Raw genomic sequence first — 26,231 nt, 5'->3', positions numbered from 1 at the left:
TGAATAACCTGCCACCCAAATTGAACAAAGAGAGAGTGATAGTCTTTAAATAAGGAGTGACACGAGGCACGTTCGGCCCCGACAAAACATAGCAAAACGGAAATGGACCTTTTCTCACAGCAGACATTTTGGCTTGTCATTGTAGGAAAAGCACAGCTGAAATTGATAACCTTAACGATGGCTCAGTTCCATCAAGTGTCCCAGTAAGCTATTTCAGTGAGTCAGCATGCACAATACCAGGGCCTCTCCTAAGTGGAATGCAGCCATCAGTAATGGGTTTGAACACACCTGTGCTTTTCCTACTCTGACATGTCAACATGTCTGCCGTGAAAAAGGTCTATGGTGGTGCGTTGAACACCCTGCTGTGTGCGCAAATCGCACCGCCTTTTTCTTACCACAAGTTTACATACAGTACACGTCGCTGCTGATTGGGTAACATCCATGGGCGATTTTAGACCCTTTTTAGGGGGGCTCAAGCTCATCGCAGCCCCCCTAAAAAGTTTTTAAAAATAAATTTTAGTGTTTCAAATGAGAGTTTGCTAACTTGTCTGGTAGTGACCGAGGACGAACAATTACATGTCCAAAGGGCTTGTAACAGGTTTAATCCTGTGTGTATGTCTCCGATGCTATGCACCTGTAACCCAGTCAAGGAAAGGGTTAACAGAAACGTAACGTTGGCCAATCGGAGGAGGTTGTGCCAGACTCCCACATTTGGCTGAGTCTCTATCTAATCTGTCAGAGGGAGATAAGGAGTGCGGTTGTGAAGTTTATCGTTGGTAGTCCCCAAAGAAGAAGGTGGCAATTTCATGGTGCAGATTAGAACCCAAATTGAGCGGCATTCAGCTTTATTTGTATAGCACATTTCAGCAACAGGGCAAGTGCTTTACATAAAACATTAAATAGCAACTAAAAACGATTACAAAATTTAAAACAGACACAATACTAGAATAAAATTTACAGTGCAGTATAACAACAAATTAACCAAGTCCAACACGGGCCTCCCAGAGGACTTATGTTTTCTGTTGCAACTCAGGTTCCAAACCTGGCCTCCCAGAGGACTTAACCAGCTCCAAACTGGGCCTTCCAAAGGACTTAACAAGTTAACAGAGTCCAACTCGGGCCTCCCAGACGACTTATACTTTAACTCTTTTTCTGTTGCAACACAGGTTCCAAACCTGGCCTCCCACAGGACTTAAAAATTAAAAATTATTTAAAGATAGGCAACATCAACAACATAGGTCTTCAGCAGTGATTTAAAAGAAGAGAGAGTTGTGGCGGACCTGCAGTTTTCTGGGAATTGGTTCCTAGGCACTGTATCCGTGTCTCATTCTCATTAGGGGCTGAGCCCCACCCCCCAAAAGGTCTGACCCTAGAATCGCCCCTGGTAACATCTCTGACACAGCCAACAAACGAGACAAAACATACCTCAAAGCCAGTTGCAGACCGTTCCGCCCCGTTCCAAGGAAACAAGTAGTTCGACCCGGAAACTGTTTCGAGCAGTGAACATCCCCCAGGTGAACGCAATCAGGTAAATAGGGGTGACAAGGTGGAAGCCAGAACCAATCAGTGATTAAGAAAACAGAGTTGAACACCTCGCACTGCCTTTTTATTACCACGAGTTGACATACACGTCATTGCTGATTGGGTAACATTTCTGACACACCCACCAAACGAGAGAAATCATACGCCAAAGCCCGCTGCAGACATTAGGCTCGTTCGAGATGAACTGCGCCTCGCCTGTAAAGTAGACGAGAGCAGGCGGCAGCAGCGGGGGGCGGTGACGAAAGTCCGCTCTCAAGTCGGACAGATTTCCAGCTGATTCCAGCAGCCTTCAGACTGAACAGGAAGTGACACAAACACTGTGGTCCGTTCGGGTCCGATTCCGGTTTAATAAAATGTTATCAGACCCATATATCTGCTCCTACACAGTCTCCAGTTGATTTTATTATGACAGAGTAGCTGTCAAAATGCTCTACATGTGATCTGTTGCTGATTTTAATGAACAACAGACTGTAGATGATCCGTAATCTGAACAGATTTAGTCTCTCTGACTTCTAAACATAACTATCAGCCCCACAACAGGTGTTCTGTAAGGAATAAGCCTTTAAATCAGACAAATAGCTGTTAAAATCCCTCCGATTCAAAATCAATAAAAAGTTTATATAAAACGTCATCATGGTGAGTCGATTCTGAACCAATCAGCTGTTCGATCAGCTGAGAGGCCCGGCGTTCCGAATACGCGCCTCGCGTCCACCTGGCGCCGCTGGCTCTTGCAGTCGGTGAAAAGCAACTGCGCTACCTGCGTCTCAGAACTGCGGCCGCCTTGGTCTCGTGAGATTATCGTTGCCCACGTGTGCATGACGTCAGAGCAAGTCGGGATCAAGTCGGACACAAAACTAACCGGCATGCATTGGGCGCCGATCGCTGGTGATCGATTCTGCGCAGATCTGGCTCATCTCGAACGAGCCTTGTTATACACCGTTCCGAGGAAACATGTAGTCCAACCCGGAAACCGTAGCCAAACGGTGCACACCGTTTTGAGATTGAACATCCCCCAGGTGAACGCAATCAGCTAATTAGGGGTGACGAGGTGGAAGCAAGAACCAATCAGTGATTAAGAAAAGAGAGGAAAGGAAGTGAGGTAGATGAGGAAACTAAGTGCCAAAATAAGAGAATCCAAGATCCAGTTTGATCCAGCAACCTTTAAGTCTAATGTTTTTGGGTACATATTTCTTTTACTTGGTGCGAAGAAGGAGCAAGCAACTATTTCCTTTTCCATTTTTCACAAACTTAAGTTATCAGAGAAAGATAGGATCAGTCATAACCTCTCTCTCTCTCTCTACAGCTGTGCTCTTATTATTTTCCTTGGCTCCCTAGAAGCTCTCCATCTCCCCTTTCTCCCAATCAAACATAAACATGCAGCCAAGGATACTTTCTCCACCTGAAACCTACAAATCTATCATGAAAGAGATTAGGCCTGCAGCTAATTAATAATCTCATTTCATTATTGATTAATCTGCCGGTTATTTTCGCGATCAATCGTTTGGTACAAAAATGTCAGAAAATAGTGAAAAATGTCCCTCCTAGTTTCTCAAAGTCCAAGGTGATGTCTTTAAATGTCTCGTTTTGTCGGTCCAAAGCCCAAAGATGTTCAGCTTAATATGATATAAAACAGAAACGAGCAGGACACCTCCATATTTGAGAGGATGAAAACTGCATTTTCTCGCAGATTTTGTTTGAAAAACGATTTATCGATCAACAAAATAGTTGGCGTGATTTTCTATCGATCGACCAATGGATTAGTCGACTAATTGTTGCAGCGCTATAAAATATGTTTCGTTTCTCTAAAAAAAATACACAGTTGGATGTTACAGCTGCCAGGTTGTCTCATCTCAGCCTAGCTTATTCTCAACAGCTTGTCCTGATGATCTGCTCCGGACAGACGCTACGGCAACAATGATGGACGGCATTCCTCCGCTTGCGCTGCTCTGTGCCGCTGTGGGAGGAAACATAGAGGCGCGAGGCGAGGAAATAAGGGAGGTAAGGGGATGGGTAAGAAGTAAGAGGAAGGCGGGGAGAGGGGTTGAGCGCTGTTGTGATTGCCAAGCTAGTGAGTGTCGCCTTCCTCTGCCATGACACATGCTCGGGCTCTTCCTCTTCTCCTCGCCGCGGTGTATTCATTACGGTTTAATACGAAGCTGGTGGCAGGGGCCTGCGGCGCTGCCTAAGGATCTCCAGGGAGTAATGATGGGGGACAGTGGCCAAGGGGGGGCCCCAGGAGGGAGCTTTGCTGGTGCTGATTCCCTGCTACTTATATAGAGGCCACATAGGTCAACGTCACCCGCTCTCGCACACACGCACTCAGACAGCTGCAGCTCGCTCGATTCTCTTGTTTGCCCTTGGGAGAAAAATGGGAAGAGAGGCGAGTGTTTGCCCAGGCGCACACCACACCCCATCCATCTCCCAGCTTCCTCTCTCTTTCCCCCTACTTGCTGAGCGAACACAATCATTTCTCCCTCTCCTCTCTCTCAGTTCCCCCCCCCCCTTCCATCCCCTTGGGTGTATTGGTCCAGTCTCGGTTCAGCGCCGATATAATCCTTTAACGCCTCTAAATGATCCAGAGGTTGAGTGCTCCTCCTGGATGCCAATGGGACCTGCTGCGCTCACACCTGCTGGAGCAGGTTAAGATAAATGCCAGCGGCCAGCCGGGCATCTGCCCCCCCCCCTGCATTAATATTTAACAGGCCGACTCTCATCTCCTCCACGCTGAAGGTGCGGAGGTGCCAAACCCCAAAGACATATCGCGGCTTAATATGGATTTGTGCAAACCGGGGGAAATGGAAGAGCGGCGATAACGTAGCGAGATTCAGACTGCATGTTAAGTTTGTGGCTACCCACACATTACTAGAGTGAACTTTATTTCTGGGGACGGGGGAGAGTAACGCGCGGGGCAATTATTCAAGCATTATGGTGGTTTTAAGCCGCACGGGCTCTTAATCTAAGATCAATACTCATCGTCTGTGTTGGGCTTTTTGAAAAGATCCTCAGAGTGGCTCAAACCAGCAACACCTATAATTGATGACCGGACTGACTATTTATGATATATTACGACCAGACAAATTAGACAACAACAACAGGACAAGTTTTTGAAAAGATGGGAAAGTTGGATTATGTACATTACACCTGTACGACCATAATTTGTTTGGTTAGGCTTTTCTTGACGCTATCTACATAAGAGTGACATGACACTGTCATGAACGTGTCATAGACATTATAAACAAGTCATAAACGTTTATGACGCAACGCTTCTTTTAGTACGTGTCATTCGGTTTTTGTCATGACAAGTTATAGCTAGAGTTAGGGTTAGAGTTAGGGTTAGGGTTCATGTGTCATGACTGTGTCACGACAGTGTCATGTGTTCGTGACTGTGTCATGTCACTCTTATGTAGATACCTTCAAGTGAAGTGTTACCCATTTGTTTAAAGTGAATTGAGGTCTTCATTTATTTAATTTTTCCGTACTCCTTTTGGTAAAGTCATTTGAGTATCATGAAGGCACACCCCAACATTCTGGAAAACCAATCTTGTAGTTTTCCATTTTCCATTTAATTTTCTATTTTGAACCTGTATTTTTATTTTATTTTTTTAAAGATACTTTATTAGTCCTTATTTGTCTTTGTATTATGTATTGTAACCCTCTGCTACAACTTTATTTTACAGAAGGTTTGAATAGATAAGGCTTGTAAGTCCTATGAGAATGATTACATCATTTTTTTTTTGATTTGGACCTTGTTATAAGTCAATACAAAGAGGATTTCAAAAAAGGGAAGATCCCCAGGTTTCATGTCATTAGCTTGTCGACAACAAAAGCAGGAACGCTCTGTCAGAATATCCCATCTTTGTCGTGTCAAAACCCAAATCTTGGTTATACTTCCTTTGAGTTAAGGTCAAGTGTGTGTGACCGTCGGCCTCTTAAGAAGGAAGAAGCAGTTGCTAAGCGAGTGCCAGCAGAATGTGGACCTCGTTAAGAATCCAATCTGACAGTTTCAACTTAGCTCAGGTCAGCTTGTCGTTCTGAATCACCTCACTGCTGGATGTACCTAAGCGCCGGGAAATATTTTCACCTTCCTAACAGGGTGAAATAGTTCACATATTTCCCCTTTAGAAGATCCCTGAGAAACAGCTGTAAGGTTTAGGTGCGGTTGACCTGTAAACTTAACCCTTGTTAAATTATGAATGCAGCTTAACCACAGGAAGGAACTTCTGTTTTAAGAAAGTACAGAAATGTGCTTCACTTAGGACACATTCTTGTGTAACTAAAACTGTGGATTTAAAGAGATATTGCAACAATTTGTCAACCTGGATGTTAATCTAAGGTTTTTTTTGTCCAGTATGCCTGTCGGTCATGATACCACCTCAGTTGTAGAGATTTGGGACTCAACATTAATATTGGGAATTATCAAAACGTATTTTTGTTGCGTAACTCCAGATTCTGTGAACATAGGCATAGCCCTCTGGGAGCTATTGCATTGACGACTCAGAGGGCGAAGCTTATAAGAAGCAGAACCTTCCTACGGATTTAAAAAGGATATTAGGAACAGAAATCTTCCCGTTCGACACAACAAAGGGAACATTTTTCTCTTGCTCGCTACTACCTTCATTAGGCAGCTTTATTTTATTTGTATAGCACATTTCATTAGCATTCGCAAAAGCTTAATAGAAAACAACAACAACAACAACATGGTCACACTAACCTAAACAAACTGCTGTTAATTGCATGAATGAGTATGACATACAAACAAGGTATGTTTGCTGGCAGGTTGACACAGAAGTAATTCCTGGTTTCATTTCTCCTGAAATAATAAAGCCAAATGAAGCCCAAGCTCTTTTAAGCCATGCGCTTAGAGCTAAAAGGATGGCAATATTGGTCTGTCTGTACAGTAGGTCCACCACTTTGGTCAAGACATTCATGGTCTCCAGAAGATACATGTCGGTGATGTTGGTGATTGGCAGACTTTTGACATCGTTTTCAGTAATCCAGCGAAATAGCGCATAAGATGGATTGGCACAATATTTGCAGAGACATTCATGATCCCCGACCCCTACAGAATTAAATGTGCTAACTTTTGGTAATCTTTTTTTAACTGCTCTTTAATGTTTACATTTTTTTTTTTAAGAAAAAACAGAGGTGGTTGTATTTGGAGCAAAAGAGGAACGATTAAAAGTCAACGCTAGCCAGAAATCTTGGTGTAGTCATGGACTCAGACCTGAATTTTAACAGCCACGTTAAGACAATTACAAAGTAGGCCTATTATCACCTCAAGAATATATCAAGTGTTAAAGGACTAATGTCTCAGCAGGATTCGGAAAAACTTGTCCATGCTTTTATACACTATAAACCATCCAGACCTCTCAGGTCGTCTGGGACAGGTCAGCTTGCTGTCCCCAGAGTCCGAACTAAACAGGGGGAAGCAGCGTTCAGTTTTTATGCTTCACATATCAGGAACAAACTGCAGGTCTGCCGCAACTCTCAGTTGCCTTTCCTTAAATAACTGTTAACTTCTTATATTGCACTGTCACTTTCATTCTCGTCTTTTATCTAGTAGTATTTTTTAACAGATAACGGACATATTTCTGAGAATTTATATATATATATATATATATATATATATATATATATATATTTTGTATTAATTTAAATTTTTTATTTAATCGTTTTTATTTTTTAACTGCTCTTTAATGTTTTATCTAAAGCACTTTGAATTGCCCTGTTGCTGAAATGTGCTATACAAATAAAGCTGCCTTGCCTTAATCATTTTTCTATAGCTCAAATATTGTTAAACTAAAGAAATTCCCATCAGCCTTAGCTGTAGCAAATGTAAGCATCACGGCTATTGTTTTAACAGCAAAACATCAGCATGTTAGCACTGTCAAAGACAATAAGCTGTCAATTTTCAACAGCTCCTTTTTATTTTATATGTCTTTGCTTCAGGGATTCGAGAGCAGCGTCATAGCGGCTATGATGTGACATCACACGGAGGGATTAGGGTAGTTCATGTGCCAGCAGGGTAGGAGCACAAGCATCAGGCTAGCAGTGTGAGTTAGATTAGACACCACCCCGCCTCACTACAGGGATCAGAGCATGAAAACCTAGCCACAAGCCGTTTTCACGCAGAGCTTTTTATTTGTCGCTGTGTATTACCTTAACCTGGAGCTTAAAAAAACAAGGGGAATTAAGGAAAATAGAGCGAAACAGCGGCAAGTAAATGGATGGTTTTTTTAAGCAACACAACCACCATTAAAAAACGGATTTGTATCGTTTTCAGGGTTGCTCATGGTTTGACAAATAAGAAGTCAGCCGTCTGTGTACACAATTTAGCTTTCTGTAGAGACAGCTTCCACTAATAAAGAGAGCAGATTTGTGTGTGTGTGTGTGTGTGTCCTTTCAAAGCAATACTGTACGTCCCATTCAGCCATGCAGTTGGGCCGATAGCAGAGACCTCAGGGGTGCCTTTTAGCGGCGCGTCACAGATTCCCTCCCCTGCCTTTTGCCTGTCGGTGGCCTTTTCACGCAACAGCAATATCAGCTCATCCCAGGGTAATGGGCAACAGCCTCAGAGGCAGCCGAGATTGAGATCACTTTGAATTATTAATATTCATTCTCCACAAAAGGGGGCAGGCGGGGTGTGGGACTCCCACTCGTCAACACAGCTGAGTGTTCAGACTGTCACCGAGCCAGTGTCAACAGTCAGAGTCAAGCTGTGCTCTCCCACGCACGCACGCACACACACACGCACACACACACACAGACACAGACACACACACATCAGGCCCATGCACGGATGACCTTCCATACCTAAATACAGACTGTGACAAATGCAAGCGCAAAGAGAGGCCCACACAAACACACACACACTCACTTAATCACTCACTCACAGACACAGACACACACACACACACACACACGCACACCATTTTACTGTCGTTTCAGTCGGAGGTGGGGCTGTCTGGGCTCCCATCTGTGCACACAGCTCCATTTCCTCAGAGCTGTGCTACCAATTCACAGACACTATGGAGGACGATTCAAACTGCAGCAGCAGGAAATAGTCCCCATAGTGGTTTTATGGGCTTTCATAAAGGCATCCTGTCATATTAATCAGAAAGCGTAAGGATAATCATCAACAGCACTTGATTTAGAGCAAACGGGTCTGTGCTTCGCAGCCTCTGTTGTTGTAAATGACAGAAAACGTCACGCCGTTTGTTCACTATTTCCTTCAAGTTTTAAAGCCTGTAGTACAGAAGTGACATTTATGTTAGTCAGGAGCATTTTCTCTCCACTCTCCCTGGCTCTATGCCGATTTCACGGTGGTCAAATTGTTTCTGGCTGCTGATTCGGGATCAGTTGTACATGTTTGTTTGCCTGAATTCCATGTCGGTCGATCACTCAGTTAAACTTTATTAATATAGCACCTTTCAAACGTAACACAATGCAATTCAAAGTGCCATACAGTGAATGAAAAAGATTAAATATGGATAGTTAAAAATTAAACAGTCAAAAAAATTACTGTAAAAGAATTGTATTAACTGCAGCTGATTTAGTGTATTCTTAGGCAGACCAGATAAGAGAACATTACAATAAGCTAACCTGCTAGTAATAAAAGCGTGCATTAGTCTCTCTTTAGTACATGATGAAAAGCTGTTTTTGATGTTAGGAGATAGACACTTCTTGTTTATAGATCCATCCATAACTCCTTACTGACTGTATTAGTATTGGAAAGACATTATTGTTAGCCTGACAAGCCAGACCCACATCAAGATGTTGGGTCTGGGAACTCGCCATTGGCAGGGCTCAATCCGAGGGGCGGGATAAACGCTTGTCTTTCAGATTCCCTCTGCACGCAGTAGGACAGCGCTACAACCAGGCAGAGCAACGCTAGTCGGTAGATTAAACTTTTGCCGTAGCCGGTCGGCAAAACTCCGAACACATCTTCCTTTTTTAAGAATGACTTCAGTGCCGTTCTTTGTTCTTTTCTCAAAGAAAAGCTTAACTCCAAGTGTTCCAGAGTCGCGGCCAAAGCCGGTTCGAAAGACCGCTGTTCGCCAGCAGCAGCAGCAGCAGCCATAAGCCCGCCCACCGACTCTATACACAATGTGATTGGCCCGGCCCGAGTTTGGTTTTTCCAGCTTGCAGGCCAACGGATAGTTGCTAGACTGACCCTGGCTGCAAATTACATTTGCTGCCGCTAGGCTGCGTCTAGATTTCTAGGCTCTTGCCTATTATGGTCTTGAACAGGACTTGACATGCTCTGGACTCGGTCTCGACTTGGTCTCGACTGAACGTGGTCTTGGACTTGACTTGATCTCGAGTAACTGACTACAGCCCTGCTTGTCGCCGTCAAGCTCTCATGCCGGCCTAAACCAGGTACATAACTACCGTAATAGCAACTGCTGTGGTGTGTCTTTAAATCCCAAAACATGTACAGTATACTGCATATTGATGTAAAAAGCATGTGTGCATGCAGCGAAATACGAACGTAAATGCTTAAGATTCATGACACATTCAGGCCTTACACAGGAGAATTCACTCACACTGGAACTTACCCACTGTCTACTTCATATGGCTCCATATTCCTGCATGATTTATTTAGAAGAATACAGCATGGAAATATTGGACAGTGTACTGGGAGCTGCGGAAATGTGATAGCTGTAAAGGTGGAAAGGCAGCTGACATTGTGTGTGTGTGTGTGTGTGTATGTGTGTCATTGTATGAAGGGACTGACTTCAATGGGAGGATGAAGGTGCGGTCAGTGAGAGTTGAGCCGTTGCCCGGTCAGGATGTGTCCCGGTGGAGGAGGTCGATTCTTCTTCTTCTTCTTCTTCTTCTTCTTCTTTTCGTACGTCTGTCTCTCAGTGTGATTGCACAAACAGATGGGAGCTGACATCCTAATATCAACAGGAAACACTCTCGGTTTATCCTCTGCAGGGATATGACATCAACAGGCAACAGGAAAAAAAAGCCTTGCTTCATCTCTGTGGGGACACGTGCAGTCGGTGTGCTGCGGGCCAAAGGAATGTAAATGAAAACCTGCTAACCTGCGCAGATCTGGAAACACAATAGACCTAATCCAACCATTATCCGTGTACACAACCGGGACCTCGAGTCATGTAGGTAAATGTGGCGTGCAGGGGTTGTTTGGCGTCTTTTAGGATAAATTGTTTGGATGATGAGCGAGAACAAAGACAAATTCCAGATTTGAGTTTTTTGCTCATTTCCTGCATTCCTTAACTGCTTTACGTCACTGTACATTGTTTTCCATTGAGTTTAACATGTAAGAGATATTTGCCTTTTTTCCTTTGTCCTTGTTTTACGCGATTTATGTTCTGAACACTGACAGGCTGTCCAAATACCTCCAAATAAAAGCAGCAGTTTGACTGTACAATATGATTCTGTGGAATCTATTATTAATTTCCGTTTTTACCTGATGTGCTACAGCTGGCTGCAGTGGCTCGCCTCTGGTTTGACTGTTGGACTGGACAGGCTGTAAAGGGAAGGCAGCTCGGTATCTAACCACAAAGACGCAGGCATGGAACTGCTTTGAACTTTTAACGTGAGCTTGAAAAATAGAGAAAAATGTAACTCTGTGGCGCATGCATTTTAAACAAACTAATATAACTACAGTGCCCATGAGCTTCAGGAAATGATTTGGCCATAAATAAAAAAGAAGCTATGTATTTGTAGGAACCAATAGGCTCGGGGCTGAGTGCCACAACACGGTAGAACAGTCGTAGAAGGAGAGCCAGACTAACGTATTGGTTTTTTAAAATTTCTTTTAATGGGATGTGTTGACAAGAATACAAATGTAGAATAATACCACCCTTTTCTTGTAGGGACAGATAGTGTAAACAGCAGTGATTGAATGTAACTACATTTACTCAAGTGCTGCACTTAAACGGTAACTACTAAGGGGAATTTCTAACCTGACCATTTTTTTCCTTTGTTTTTTGTGTCTAATTGACTATAGGGAACAACAGTTTTTGAAATTGGTCCAGTATTAAGCAAAAAAAGCTGCAGTTGGCGGCGCTGATATAAGCTACAATGCAACGATAACGGGCAATTGCGCACCTTCAATTTCCGTCCACTAAAAGTGCTTGTTTTACCACTGACCGGCTCAGATTATTACTCTAAGTATCTGACATTATGGAACATTTTGTTTAACATGAAACATCCCTGTAATCACTATCACCAAACCCACCAGACTCCATTTAAATAAACAGTAATTTCCCCACGTAAAATACATTTTATTTAAAGTCGACAGAAACGTATCAAAATCTGTCTTGGTCGTCTTTCCACAGTTTCAACAATCACCACACTGGTTTGGTTGAAATAAACCTGAAAGGTCCCATGACATGGTGCTTTTTGGATGCTTTTATATAGGCCTTAGTGGTCCCCTAATATTGTATCAGAAGTCTTTTTCCCGAAATTCAGTCTTGTTGCAGATGGGCAAAGCAGAGAAATGGGAGGTAACCTTGCTCCTTATGACATCATAAAGGGAAGATTCCAGATCGGCCCATCTGAGCTTTCATTTTCTCAAAGGCAGAGCAGGACACCCAGGGCTCGGTTTACACCTATCACCATTTCTAGCCACTGGGGGACCATAGGCAGGCTGGGGGAACTCATATTAATGTTAAAAAACCTCATAAAGTGAATTTTTCATGCCATGGGACCTTTAACATAGCTTCTGTTTGTTGACAAGAAAAGTACACATGACACCTTTACGTTTTTTTTAATGCAGGACATGCAGTGGATTGTTTTCAGATTTTGAGGTATTACTGCTTTTACTAAGTAAAGGATCTTAATAGCTCTGCTGCTACAGTACACAGAAAATAGCAAAAATCTCAAACATGGCATTTTTCAAAGATAATGTAAGACCAAAGGGAGAAAAAAAAAAAACTTAAGTATGTCCAGAAGGTAAAGGCAGTCATTTAGAACTATTTAGAATCTAACACGTCCTCACATCCACCAAAGGCCACATTATATCAAAATATTTCCCATGCGAGTCGATTCAAGAGGCCGTTCTGCATCGCCTGCACGTTATCTCCACAGCACCACCCAGTGCAACCACACGCCCTGCCACTTCATGATGCCAGCATGCCCATGTCAGCACTCAATAACTCTCTGTCCTCCCCATATGAGTCCTGTTATTGTCTCCCTGAGACACCACGCGGCCTCTGAATCATGTATGACAGCATGTTTTCCCACAGAGCTCTGTTGTCGCCGCGTAAAGACAACCACAGCGGCGTGGAGCCTGCTTCAGGCAATGACGCACGCTCGACTGGAGCGTCCTGAGGATGCCATGCGAGGCAGAGGGAGAGTGTTCGGCATGCCTGCCACTGCTGCTGACTCAACCGGGACGGCTTTAATGTATCCTCCTGCCAGGCAACAATATGCCATCCGCTCAGCTAATCGCTCAATCACTCGCCCTGGCACGCCAGATGTTATCACCTAAGCAGCGCATTCTCATGAACGTATGATTATCGTATGAAAAGTTATCCACAAAAATTCATACAAAATAGACCCCCGGCTTGTCACGTGACGACCGGTCTCATGACAGTTAAGTTTAGCAGTCTTTACAGTTGAGTTTAGCCGAGTAAAGGTTACTGGGAGCTGGGTCCTGGTCACCGCGAGGTGCCGTCCGTTCCAGAGGCCGTTACAGTTGAGTTTAGCCGACAAAAAGTCAGCGTCCCGCGGCAACAACAGTTAAAAAACACCGGTCGCCTTAAGTAGTACTCCCGGGACACAAACACCCTTTTTCTGGGTGAAAGTCACTAACTCCGCTCCCCAGCTTGAAAGCCCTGTGTTTTATGACCCAACCATCCATCGCGAACACCTCCCTACGCGGGGCTTCGCGCTCTTGCACATCAGCAGTCAACGTGGTGCATACAGCAATACATACGTGGAATACATACAAATTACAGCGCATTACTTTTTGCAGCTCTGTGTACGAACGGTTCGTGAGAACAGCCTGGAGGATGTCATGCGAGGCAGAGGGAGAGTGTTCAGCATGCCTGCCACTGCCGCTGACTCTACGGGGACAGCTTTAATGTATCCTCCTGCCAGGCGGGCAATATGCCATCCGCTCAGCAAATCGCTCAATCACTCGCCGCGGCACGCCGGATCTTATCACCTATGATAACGCTGATACACTGCCTGGCACCGCAGAAAGTTTGGAGCTCTGGGATGACATGTAAACAAACTTATAGCCCCATTTTCAAGCTGAAATAATGATCTCAGCGTGCTTTTGCTCACCTTTTTATTGCCATTGTTTGCGAGCCAGCGCCAGGTGTCGGTTTCAAGTGGAGCCAAAGCAACAGTTAACGGTGTAAGAATCCCCCCATGTCAGTGTGCAGATCCTGAACGCAGCCTTCGCTGAACAGATGCCCATTGTCGTGCTGTGGGCGGTAATGAACTGAAACACCGTGTTCTCTCCTGCAGGTTAATTGTGCTGATTTGAGTGAATAGGGGGACAGTTTTTGGCGGGCGCACGAGAGCTCGCAACACTTTTTATTACGACTATATTTTCCAGAACATTAATTCTGTGGATTTTCTTTTTTTTTTTTTTACAGTATGAAGTGAAAGGCGAGAGGATACAGTACACTGGCCTGTGTGAAAGTCATTTGCTAATGAGAGCTCGTAAATAACCGAGATGGCAAGGGCCAAAGCGATTTTGGCTGTGGATACATTTACACAGCTCGGTGGCTGGAATTTCTTTTTTTCTTTCTTCTTCCTCACAAATTCATTTAGATCCTATGATTTCTACTCCTGCCTGTGTATTTATATTATTAGTTTTATAGGTTAGATTTCATAATGTCCTGTGGTAGTAACTTATAAGCTGAATGAGTAAGTGGTCCCAGTGCACTTGGGTACTACCTGCGCGAGTGCGGCGTATTTACAGTATAAAAGTGTGATTTATTTCAGGAGGAAAAAAAACACGTGTAGCGCGGTGGGAACATTAAAGAGCAGTCGGGGCGAGCACAGAGGAGTTGCGTTTGTCTCGGCGTGTCTTACAAACACTTATTTCCAAGGGACCTCGCTGAAGGGCACACTTGATAAATGTTCTCCCTGGTACCCGTCATGTCATAGCATACTCATCGGCTATGAAAAGAAGCTGTGAAAACAAACAGCAGCTTCCACAATGTCACATCTGACAGCGATCTGGCGGCCCCTGCGGAGTAAAAAAAAAATCCAATTCATTCCAGAGAAAAAGGGGGATTTTTTTTTTTTTGTTAAAGACATCCGGATTCAAAACAAATTCCTGGCGATGCTAAAGACAAATCCAGAGTCAATGCCATTACAGCCTTTACATTTTCTATTCATTATGCAGGAGCCATGTTTCCTTTCCGCTGGAGCAGGGCCAAGCACATATTTGAGATGTACCAATGTACACCTTGGGTCATTTAGTATTCATGGTTAAGATGATTTCCTTTAGCACCCCTGCTGGAAGCGCTTAAACACTTTCCGCTCAGCGAGACAGTTCCCTGTGAACAGTAGGGCCACACCCGCACCGGGTCGTGTTGTGTTTGGCATTGAGGAGCCTTTGAAAGCGGCAATCACCGGGAAGGTAATCCCCTAGAGAGGTAATTAAATTCCCACATATGCAGTGGTATTAGTAAGGAGCTGCCTGAAACACTGAAAGGTATCCAAGACATAAGAACACTAAAGACGGCTTGTTTTGGACAACAGCTCTCAGCTCACACCAGCAATAATGTCTTTTATGTGACGGAGTTCTTGTGTTCTGTCTTTGGCATTGACATATATAAAAAGGACCAACGGATCCTGTTGCTCTAGACGGAGACCAGTGAAGGATATTAGAAGCACTTTTCCAACTGAGCTCGAAGACGTAGATGTGACGTGAGCAACCTGTCTGAAAGTCTGAAAGTTGGAAGTCTTCTGGTAGCTGTGCCAAGAGAAATCTCAATCATTCCCAATCTTGCAGAGAAGGAAAGCGTAGGTATATGTAAGGAGATAACATAGGCACAGGCTAATTATTGCTAACTAAAATGCTAGTTAACATTAGTAATTAAACTTAAACAGCTTATGTAAGTCGAAACTGCCTGCGAGCTTCTCCTGTACTATACGGTAATTCCTCTACTGTGCGACAGTAAGTTGCGTGGTTATGACCCAATCGTTAGCCTATTTTTACAAAAACGTCTGCTACGGAGCCATAACGTGAGGTACAAGGTAATGGAGCCTTTTATACATTGTCATGTTTCTTTAGAAGTAAACAATGGACAAATAGAGTCTTTAAACGCTCCTGATGTAAAGTTATTCGCTGTCAAAGTGGCGCCAAAATGAACGGCAGTCAATGGGATGCTAACGACTTATATTTAAAAGTTACGGTCTCCAGACAAGTCCAAATCAGAAAACAGAGTGACTGAAAGAGGATGGGATAATGCACAACAACTTAGAGTTTAGGCAAGAGTGTGGAAAAAAAACACAAAAATGGCCAAAGGGAGAAAAAAAATAATGAAAGAATTGTTTCTATTTCACTCGTCCCAAGGCTACTGACACAGGATGTCACTGCTGGTTATATTTGGACACGTTTTATCTAAGGTGCAAGCACAACATTCAGGTAGTGTTGTGGAGATCAGTTAGACAGAACAAAGAACTGACTTGCATCTGGTTGCACAAATGCAGAATGGAAAACGTAATCTACGGAGGCCCTGAGAGCTCAACATAGTGCAACTAAAGAAAACAGGCAAAGGGGCAAAACAATTAAAGGAAACCGTTTCATACATTTGATAACAAAACAAAGGCCTAGTCCACACGTACACGGGTATTTTTAAAAAGGGGAGTTTCCCTCCTTCGTTCTAAAAAAAGATTCTGTTCACACACAACAGACAAACCTCTCCGTCCAAATGAAAAACGCAAAAGCACAATTGATGCACTGTCAAGACAGGGCATGCTAAACTAACAGGTCTAATATAATATAACCCTAGCCCTTAAAGCTATGTTGGCCAATCAGAAGCCTGAAAAAAAAGAAGCTATTACCAGAAGGCTACTGTAGCTGCAATGGTGCATTGATGGCTCCGGAGCACATTTTGATGCCTCTGTTCCTCAGAGTAGTAGATGAGTAACTGTTCATTTGTGTAAAAGAGCCTGTTAGCAAGGTTAAAACCGCGCTATTTTTGACACGTCCGTCATTGCACGAAATGCCGCCTCATTTGTGACGCCTCACAGATGACGTTACGGCGCACGCTCTGATGTTACGAGCTCAAAACTCACTTTTCTCGGTCTACGTGTCAACACTTAAAACGGGAGGTTCTGAAAGTGTTCACCCTAGAAAGAGGATTTCAAAAGATCTGTTTTCAGTGACCGGACACGCAGTATGCATGCGGACAAAAGACCAAAACGCAGAGAAAGAAGAAATACCTGCATGTGTATGTTTTCACTAGGCCTTAGACGGCACAAACATATACTGTAAATGCAGAAAAACACAAGCCAAAATGCTGCAAAAATGAACTAAGTTACAAAATAAAGATTTCAGCGAACACTAAAACTGATAAACATGCAGGGGCATGCGAGTGGTTGCCATGGTTTGTGGCTCATTAAGCTACTTACTCCAAACCTTAATGTGACACGGTCTATGCTATATACACTATGGAAATGTGCTATACGCTATAGGTGCATTGCAGTTTTCTGCAATAATATCAGAATCATATAATCAGAATGTTAAAACTGACTTAACTTAAATCTCAGTCTCTTTACACCAACACATTTGTCTGGTTATCAACTTCACAACATTTTTGTAATTTGTCGTTTGGTTGTATTTTCTATAATTGCAGCACATTTCTCTATGCTGTTTTCTCTATGCTGCATTTACAATGTCAAGTTGGTGAACGTGTCAATTTTCCTGTTTGACTTCTTAGCAGCGTTTTTTTTTTTTTCTAAATTTTTTTAATTTTTTAATTTAACCTTTATTTATTCAGGGGAGGTTCACTGAGAGGCAGCCTCTCTTTTGCAGGAACGCCCTGATCACATTCACACAGTTCCACGTTCATACCTGGAAGCTGCCCAGTACAACCACAGTCTGATCTGCTGGCCACTGAGCAGCTCCACTGGAGCGGTTGGGGTTCAACTGCTCAAGGGCACCTCAGCGGTGGTAATGAGGGAGAGGACAAGCGCTGTTCTTTCACTTTCCCCACCCAGATTTTATGTCGGTCTGGGGATTGAACCGACGACCTCCCGGTCACAAGCTCGCTTCTCTAACCTTTAGGCCACCACTGCCCGTACATGCTGTGACTTTATGAGGATCTTTTCGTCCGCTGGCTTCTGTTCTGTTGGTTGGCATGTGTGTGTGTGTGTGTGTGTTCATTTGCAGTGTGTTAAGCTGTCAGAGCCACTGTAAATATCAGATATATATGGAAGCATAGCACTTCTAACCTCTACTGTATATAGACATTGATTGACGTCAGGAGAGAAAACAGCTGCAAATGACAAACCATTCATCCTATTATGTTTCAAGGTGATGACAAAAGACTGAGCAACCCATAGAGCCTATAGAGATCCATCACGTCTCCGTCATAGACATACACCGATGTGGCTGGGGGTGTAACCTTGTAAAAGGAGATGTACATGTAGGTGTATTAATTCACGCATGCATGAACAGACATTTACCTTATGACTGTGTGCCATGCAGGCTTTCTACAAGGCTATGAGCCCGGTCCTCAAGGGGACGCGTTTAGAAACCAGGAAAAAGTCAAAGTCGTAAATCCCCAAAATTAATAAGACACACCTGGCTGAGTCACGTGCCACAGTGAAAGGCTGCTCATGCCTTCAAGTGACAGAGAATCGAGGTCTCTGTGGGATACGCCGTCGGACGTGCTGCAATAACCCAGCGACACAGTGGCTTATTATCTGCAGGCAGACAGCGTTTCTCCCCGCTGCTTGCCCCCCAATGACCATGGCTGTTTGTCTGTCACCCTCACCGTCTGCCTCATATGTCGTCTGGTCAGCCGATGATACCACTCTCCCCTCCCTCGCTGCCGCTCTGATGCACAGCTTTGTAATAGATGGGGGGAGAGACAGCTCTCCCTCCCGGCGAGCTATATCCCACTTTTAGGTTGCATTTTAAGCTTGATACTTGATCAGCTAAATATCAGTGCGAGCTTTTCATCTCATCCATAATTCACCTGCGGGGGGAGTGAGGCGAGAAATGACACGATGTGAAACGGGTACAGTGCATACTGGAGTGCAGTATATTTGGGTGCTGTAGAGCTCAACAGTGACCGTTCTTTTTGAACGGCTCTGGTTCCGGATGTTCAATATCTCCACTGACGTTTCAGAAAATGCTCATATGAGGAGTTTTAAGCCTTGAACCAAGCCAACCAGATGAATCGTAACCATAAAACATTTCATTTGGCGCAAAAATACATTTTTGAAAACGACGAGGGAAAAAAAGGGAAAGGTACAAGACAGTGTGCGTACAGAAACGATCGTGGACTTCTGTGGTTGCAGCTCGCTATAGCAGTTCGCGGGTTTGTGGGTGCGGCAAACATTTCCATTGTTAACAGCGAGCTCACCCAATCAGAGACGTCGCTGTTACGCTTTGTGGATTGTGGGCAGTGTACTTCTCCATGACATCGCGAATAGAAAAAAAGGTTGATTTCATACGGACATGTGGCTTCTGCAGGAGCATAAACCATTTCATAATCTCGTAGCTCATGGTAAGTCTACCTTGGATGGTTTAGACATAATGGCTAATATTTAAAATCCTTATGGAGAAAGTTACTGGGATTTCATTTCCGAATCCACACTGTTGAGCTCTCTATGGCAGCCTGCAGTGTTGTAGTCAAGACCACCTAAACCGAGACTAAGTCATCACCAAGACCAGAGTGTATCAAGACCGAGACAAGACCAAGACTTCGAGGGGTTGAGACCGAGTCAAGACCAAGACCAGACCAGTGCGAGTCCCACACTGCATGACACGATAAAATGTGGAAAATGCTAACCATAAGCACACCTTAAATTGATCTGAAAGATCCACATTCCCATTAAAAACACCCACTGAAAACTATTTAAGATTATTCTTCATTCACCTCTTTTATTGCCATTAGTGTATCATGAGAAATGCCTTGACAAAATAATCAAAAGGCAGTTGTGGTCTCGACCGTTCTTGAAATAAAATCCCAAGTCGTCTTGATCTGAGACCGAGACAAGACCGAGTAAATATGTGGTCGAATCCGAGGCGAGACCGAGACCTTCAAAAGCGGTCTTGAGACTGGACTCGAGGCCAAGACCGATCTTGAGTACTGCAACACTGGCAGCCTGCATATCCCATTATTCTTATGCATCATACAAGTATAGCCAGCAGGTCACGTTTCCTTTTGTTGAAATAGAAAAGAGAAGAGTGTGCTCTAAACTGAACCCATCTCCACCCTGTTTCCTGTCTCATTGTGTCATTTCTTGGCTCTATCACTCGGGAAACAAACAATTAGACAGATATAGATGAGCGAAATCCATTTTTTTTGTCTTGTGACATTGTTCCGTCCTTCCCCTCTCGCCACTCGGCCAGCCAAAGTCCCATCGCTCAGTTCAGCCAATCTCATATCTCGTACACACATTCTTCAGCAGGATGTGACTTTTGTGAACTCTGAGGTATACAGAGGGATTGTTTGTCCACCTAAAAGAGTCCACTTCATCAGCAGCCAAGTCTGCATACATGAGGGCACACACACAGGCTGTAACGATGAGACGGGGAGAGACAGCTCAGTCCCTGAGGGCCGTTCTGCTTTTGTCCACTCAGACGGTCCCTTTCCAGGGTGACTATATGGACGTATTTTATCACTAATCTGTTTGGACGAGATGTCAGTCTAAGCGTGACACATCGCTTCACTTCAAGGCTTGGGAAAGTCTGACAAGACGTGAGTTCTTAGACTTGCCAGTGGGATCAAACTCCCAAATGTCATTGGCCTTTTTCTGTTCCAGCAAGGGGGAAACAGTGACCTTTTTTTGAGCCACACGCTCTATTCTCAGAGCCCGTAAAAAAGCCTGACATTCGACCTGAATAAAAAATGCATATACGTATGCTCTTAGTGCTGCTGTGTTGGCTCAAGAGTCACTCTGACTGTAGAACCCTCACATCATCTCGCAACGTCTGAATCAGCACAGAAAGGCCATCGACTAACCACACTCCTCTCCCAGTGCAATTCTCACATTCCAACAGCTGAGAAGTGAAAGTGTTAGATTGTCCCCCATGCAAATGGGATGGAAAGAGGAAGAGAGAGTCTGTGAATAGGCCTGTCTCTCCTCCCCGATGGAAAATATAAAATTAGAAAAACAGAGGAAGGTTTTGGGAGGAAGTAAGTCAGGGAGGGATGAGAGTTAACCAGTCAGTTCTTAATTCATGCATACCAGGGACATAATGTGACAGTAATGCAATTTGTTCTGGGCCAAAAGCCCAGTCGCACTCAAACAGTTACAGGCTTGATTTGTCTTTTTACCCCTCCTCTCAGGCCATCGTGCGTTAAAGAGGCCCTTTTACGCTCCTCGCCAGGTTGGAGGACGGCGCCCTTATTAGATGTGACTGCATGATAATGAAATGGCGTAATGCAATGTCAGAGCAGTTGACACGGCACAAAAGACTAAGGCTAGTGAAATTCCTAATCAGCTCAAAATGTCACAGGGCTCACCTTGGGGTCTGAATCACAGCCACTGGCAGATTAGTTCTCACATCGATGTCAACCTCAAGGATGCCTCTCTCTTTGGTCTGTCTCAGAAAGTCACTCTGACTCTTGACCCTCTGTTCGCCGTCTCTCTCCTCCTTGACATTATTATCATATGAGCTGCAAAGACAAAGAACGGGACATAAAAAAGGTGAAGAGTTGCCCAACAGCCTTCATACTCTAATTTTGTTCTCAATCTTTAAGTGAAAAATGGCACATTTGCCTCCTTCCCTTTCAAGATAACTGCCCATTGGCAGTTGGCTGTTTAAAAGATTAACTGTGCTCTACATGGCAAATTTACAACTTGAAATTCTAAGTCAGAAACAATAATTGTGTCTTGTTTTCATGATCAAGTTAGACAAAAGCAGGCTTCTACTTAAAGCCAGCAACTGGCAATTTTGCCATCTGAAATGACAACTGTTACAAGCATGTTTTATTAGCTGTAGCTAGCCAGCTGGTTAAGCTAACGTTAGCTCCATAAATTGGATAAAAACACTGTCTCCAGCTGACCTTTGACTCTTTCCAACTGACTCACTAACACAAAGCAGTGGTGGAATGTAACTAAGTAGGCTACATGTACTCAAGTACAGTACTTAAAGTGACACTATGACGATTTGTAAACCACCTCTGTGACATCTTTGAGTGGGCAGTGTGTTCAGATAAACTGCTGACACTGCCATGACACAGAGCTGGATTTAAATCAACAAAATCTTACTTGAGTATTTTCACTTTTTGCTACTTCATAATTTTACTCTACTACATTTTTTAAGACAATCTTGTACTTTTTACTTTGTTTATTTGACAAGATAAGAGTTACTTTGCGGAGTCAGATTAATAATGCAAAATATAAATCAACTAATTCTGATCAATTATTATGGTTTAAGCCACCTGGCAGTATATAAAACCAGCCGCATGAGTAAAGCTCACACACTAATGCATTACTAATTATAACTCAGGGATATAATTATCCTTTCGGGTACTTAAAGTTGGTACTTTTAATCTACTATATAAATTAGCCAGTTATCTTGAGAAAAGCCTGGGAGAAGAGAAAAAAAGCTCTTTACTGAGATGATCTGTAGATATTTGTTAGTTTGTACTGGGTTTTTTCATCTTGTTATTCACGTATTTCTCCACATGATTTGTATATGCAAGGACGGAAGATGTCTGTTAAATAGTGGTGACCTGTAATCCCATATGGGATAGGCCAAATGTTTGGCATGACACAAATAAAAAATAAATAAAACTAATTAACTAACTTAAGTATATTTTTCTTTTACAAAGACTAAGTAAGATTTTGAATGCAGCACTTTTACATGTAACAGAGTATATCTACACTGTGTTATTGCTAGGTTTAGTTACAGTAGGTTTTTCCACTATTGGTAATACTGTAAGCCAGTTAGCCAGGCATGCTAACAATTGCAGCTTAAACTGTAGCAGATAAACAGACTGGTTAATCGATTCCTTTCAAAAAAGGCAAAAAAGAACAAAAAAACAACAACCTTAAGATAGAGTATTTAGCTACAGCATTTGAAGGAATCCAAAGCTTGACAGGCCTGCCATGCCCTGGTTACAGCTGGTAAGCTATGACTGGCTGTTAGGGTTAATGACCAATTATACCAATTATATCATATTTTGATCAATCCCTTCATGATTTCAAGCTGTGCATGTCAAACATAAACTCAATATTTTCCACACTACTAACAAGAGCAGGCAGTGTGCATAGAGACCAAAGACATAGTGTTTCTGTAATGCAGTTAGAACTTTCTCTTTGTTCAATAGTTGAAAAGCTCCCAAAGGAGCAAGTATAGCAAGAGATGTAAGTAATTTGCAATACTTCAACATCCTTTCTGCTGTACTACAAATATGTTTTCTTGCCATAAAGAGTTTGCCTAAGGGATGAATTCAGCTCCAACCCCTGTGGAGAAAAAACACTTTTATCATGCGCTAACATGAGATCTTTGGGATGGTCATGCTGAAGTAATAATCAGACAATTCACCAACAACACTTCTGTACTTTGGACTGCTCTAATATAATAGAGGATCATGTTTTTACAGCACTTGAGCACGGTCTGTTTATTTTATTTCACCCTCAGACCCCATTCATATCCGCAGTCTTGACGCAGCGCGACATCACACCTCATTAAGTACCAAATCTGGATCTGGTTATTTGTCTAGCCACACTTCTGTGCCCGGGCTAGACACATTGAAGCAGAACAAAAGCTAGCTCACTTTGCAAGTCTACAGCAGTGCCTTGACCAGCCCACAGGTCGCTGCCTTGGTAATTTCAGGGTAAGAGTCAGGGCAACATATTTTTTGAGTGGAGAAAGAGCAGTGGCAGTCCTGCTTTTCAAAAGCTGAAAGGTTATTTTAGTCACCGAAGCGGTGGTCATATACTATTTACAGAGAGAGCGTCCAAACGAAACCATGAACTATCCTGATAAAACAGCATCTGCAATATGAGTTTGTCTCTTTTTATATTCCTTTTATCATTAGTGAAAACATTTGGGTTTTAAGATATATGAATGCTCTGTTTTTTAATAAGAAAGCATGTTGTACAGTATGCTGAGCATGCACAACGGTTCTCAACAGCTCCACAAAGTTGTGTAATAAAGACAATGAAATGAACATTCACCTCTTTACCGAAACGTGATGGCAATTTTCATGTTGGTCTCGTGTCTGAATAAATGAAAGTTACAACGGCAAGCTTAGGACTGAAAGTTGGACTTAGATGCAAACGACTACAAAGAGGTGCATAACAACTACGGCTGCCCCCTGAAATTGGATGACCCAAATTATAGGCAATATATCGATATTATATCGATATCGTGATATGAGACTAGATATCGTCATAGATTTTGGATGTTGTAATATCGTGATATGACATAAGTGTCTTTTCCTGGTTCTAAAGGCTGCATTACAGTAAAGTGATGTCATTTTCTGAACTTACCAGACTGTTGTAACTGTTATTAAAACTATTATTTGTCTTTACCCACTGAGTCATTATATCCACATTACTGGTGATTATTTATCAAAAATCTCCTTGTGTAAATATTTTGTGAAAGCACCAATAGTCAACCCTACAATATCGTTGCGGTATCGATATCGAGGTATTTGGTAAAACATATCGTGATATTGGATTTTCTCCATATCGTCCAGCCCTAACCCAAATCTTCGTCAACGACTCTCAGTTGATTTGAGCCGTCGTGTTTTTGTCAGTGTGCGTTACATTATATTTTATTCTAGCAGGGCGACATGCAGAACAGTGTTTCCCACAGGTGGTCTATATATATGAATGGTAAGGACACGGCAAAAAAAGGTCAAACCTAAAAAGCATGGTAAGGGGTCCATGTTTTAAGACGGGTTGGGTGGGTTGCTGAGATCGAAAGATATCGGAAAAATTCTGATTCGGGTATAGCCATAATAACAACTACAAAAAGATATGCAAAACAAATACAAAGAGAAACAAACAAAGCAAAAATAAAGAGATGCATAACAACTACAGAGAGATGCAAAATGACTACAAAGAGATGCAAAATGACTACAAAGAGATGCAAAATGACTACAAAGAGATGCAAAATGACTACAAAGAGATGCGAAAAAACTACAAAGAGAATGCAAGAGATGCAAGAAGACCACAGACACAAAACAACTACGACATAGCTGCATTATAAACACAGGCAGCCAAATTCTCTGCCTAAAAAAATGATGAAATTGAAAATGTATTTGGAGATTCACTAGAGGTTAAGTATTTCTCACTCTCATGGTGGTCCTTTAAAAAGGGGTCTTCAATGGCAAAATAACTTTAGTAAACTGCCTGTTATTTAGCTTCAGAGAAAACAGGGTTTACTCTTTTTTTTATCAGTATCATTACACTTTCAACTCACAGTTGTTGCTCCATCCCGCGCACCTGGAGCCAAATAACTCTGGAGCATGAGCCTCTTCATGTAAATGTCCTGTCATGTCTGAATAAAGCTGTAAAGAACAGTTATGTCACCCTTGTTTGAACGACTAAAAGCCATCACTTTAACAGCTTGGTGAAGGCAGCAATGCTATGTATGCTTTTAACTCACTACTCTCAGCCCACCTAAGCAGAGCCATTAAATACTACCACCATGCAGGCACATTAACGCATCAGAAATCTGTGTATGGAGCAGAAGTATTCAGAGAGAAAATTGAATTGATATTGAAAGAAATAAGTCAAATACTGTGACATGCTTCCTCCAGTACTGACATAGATTTTAAAAATGCTAAAAAAAAATAAAAATAAAACTGCAGAGAGTCAGTCTCAAAAGCATGGCAGAGGCACAGCTAACCGAATGGCCGGGATGTGATTGCAGCTCTGCACTGGGAAGCAGTGCAGTAAGAAGCAGCCTGAGTCTTAATTCCACAAAGCCCTGGCCTTGCAGCAGTTTCCTCCCTGATTGATACTGCTATTGGACCAGTCTGGTTAGCCAGTGGAAACCACCATAAATTCCAGACCCACTTTATCGTTAAGTTTAGTAGCCCGGGAAATAAAATTAGCTGTGTCCAATTTTGGAAAGGGCTGAATAAGACTATAAATAACAATTAATAGTAGGTGATAAAAGTACAAAAATGGGATTAAAAAAAGAAATACAATTTACCCGGTTGTTTTTTTTTGTGTATTTATTGAGTGGCTTTTACTCATATAATCTGCGATTGTGTTATAATAATTAAAGTGTTATTGCATGTGCATTATTCAGGCAATTTGCTTTTGTTGTCAGCACATAAAGCCAGCATGTACGCACCGTCTTAACTCCGTTTCGCATGCCAACGGGCCCATCACATCACAAGTGACTGATGACCAGGCCTTTTTGCGATGTTTCTCCTGCCTGTATATATAGCACAGGCCCCGCGGTTTGCTGAGGGCGAGGATGGCTGAAGCTGCGGCTACAGCGAGGGGGGAAAAAGCTACTATTCTTAATGTCAAATGAACATGTAAGTGTACTTTATCATTTCTGACTGCTCCTTATTGCTAAATGTTGAGCCGGC

The 26,231-nt window shown here is 42.9% G+C and overlaps 1 protein-coding gene across 1 annotated transcript in view; it reads right to left on the bottom strand.

Annotated features, from left to right (window-relative positions):
• flrt2 (fibronectin leucine rich transmembrane protein 2) overlaps positions 1 to 26,231 on the bottom strand; it is a 173,941-nt gene that overhangs the window by 110,874 nt on the left and 36,836 nt on the right. The window contains exon 4 of the mRNA XM_039782463.1: positions 21,189 to 21,341. The gene's annotated coding sequence lies outside the window, so the exon portion shown is untranslated. The remainder of the gene's footprint in view (positions 1 to 21,188; positions 21,342 to 26,231) is intronic.

Source organism: Perca fluviatilis, chromosome 18, assembly GCF_010015445.1.
Source record: "Perca fluviatilis chromosome 18, GENO_Pfluv_1.0, whole genome shotgun sequence".
Lineage (NCBI taxonomy): Eukaryota > Metazoa > Chordata > Actinopteri > Perciformes > Percidae > Perca > Perca fluviatilis.
This window is presented reverse-complemented; position numbering and strand designations above follow the sequence as displayed.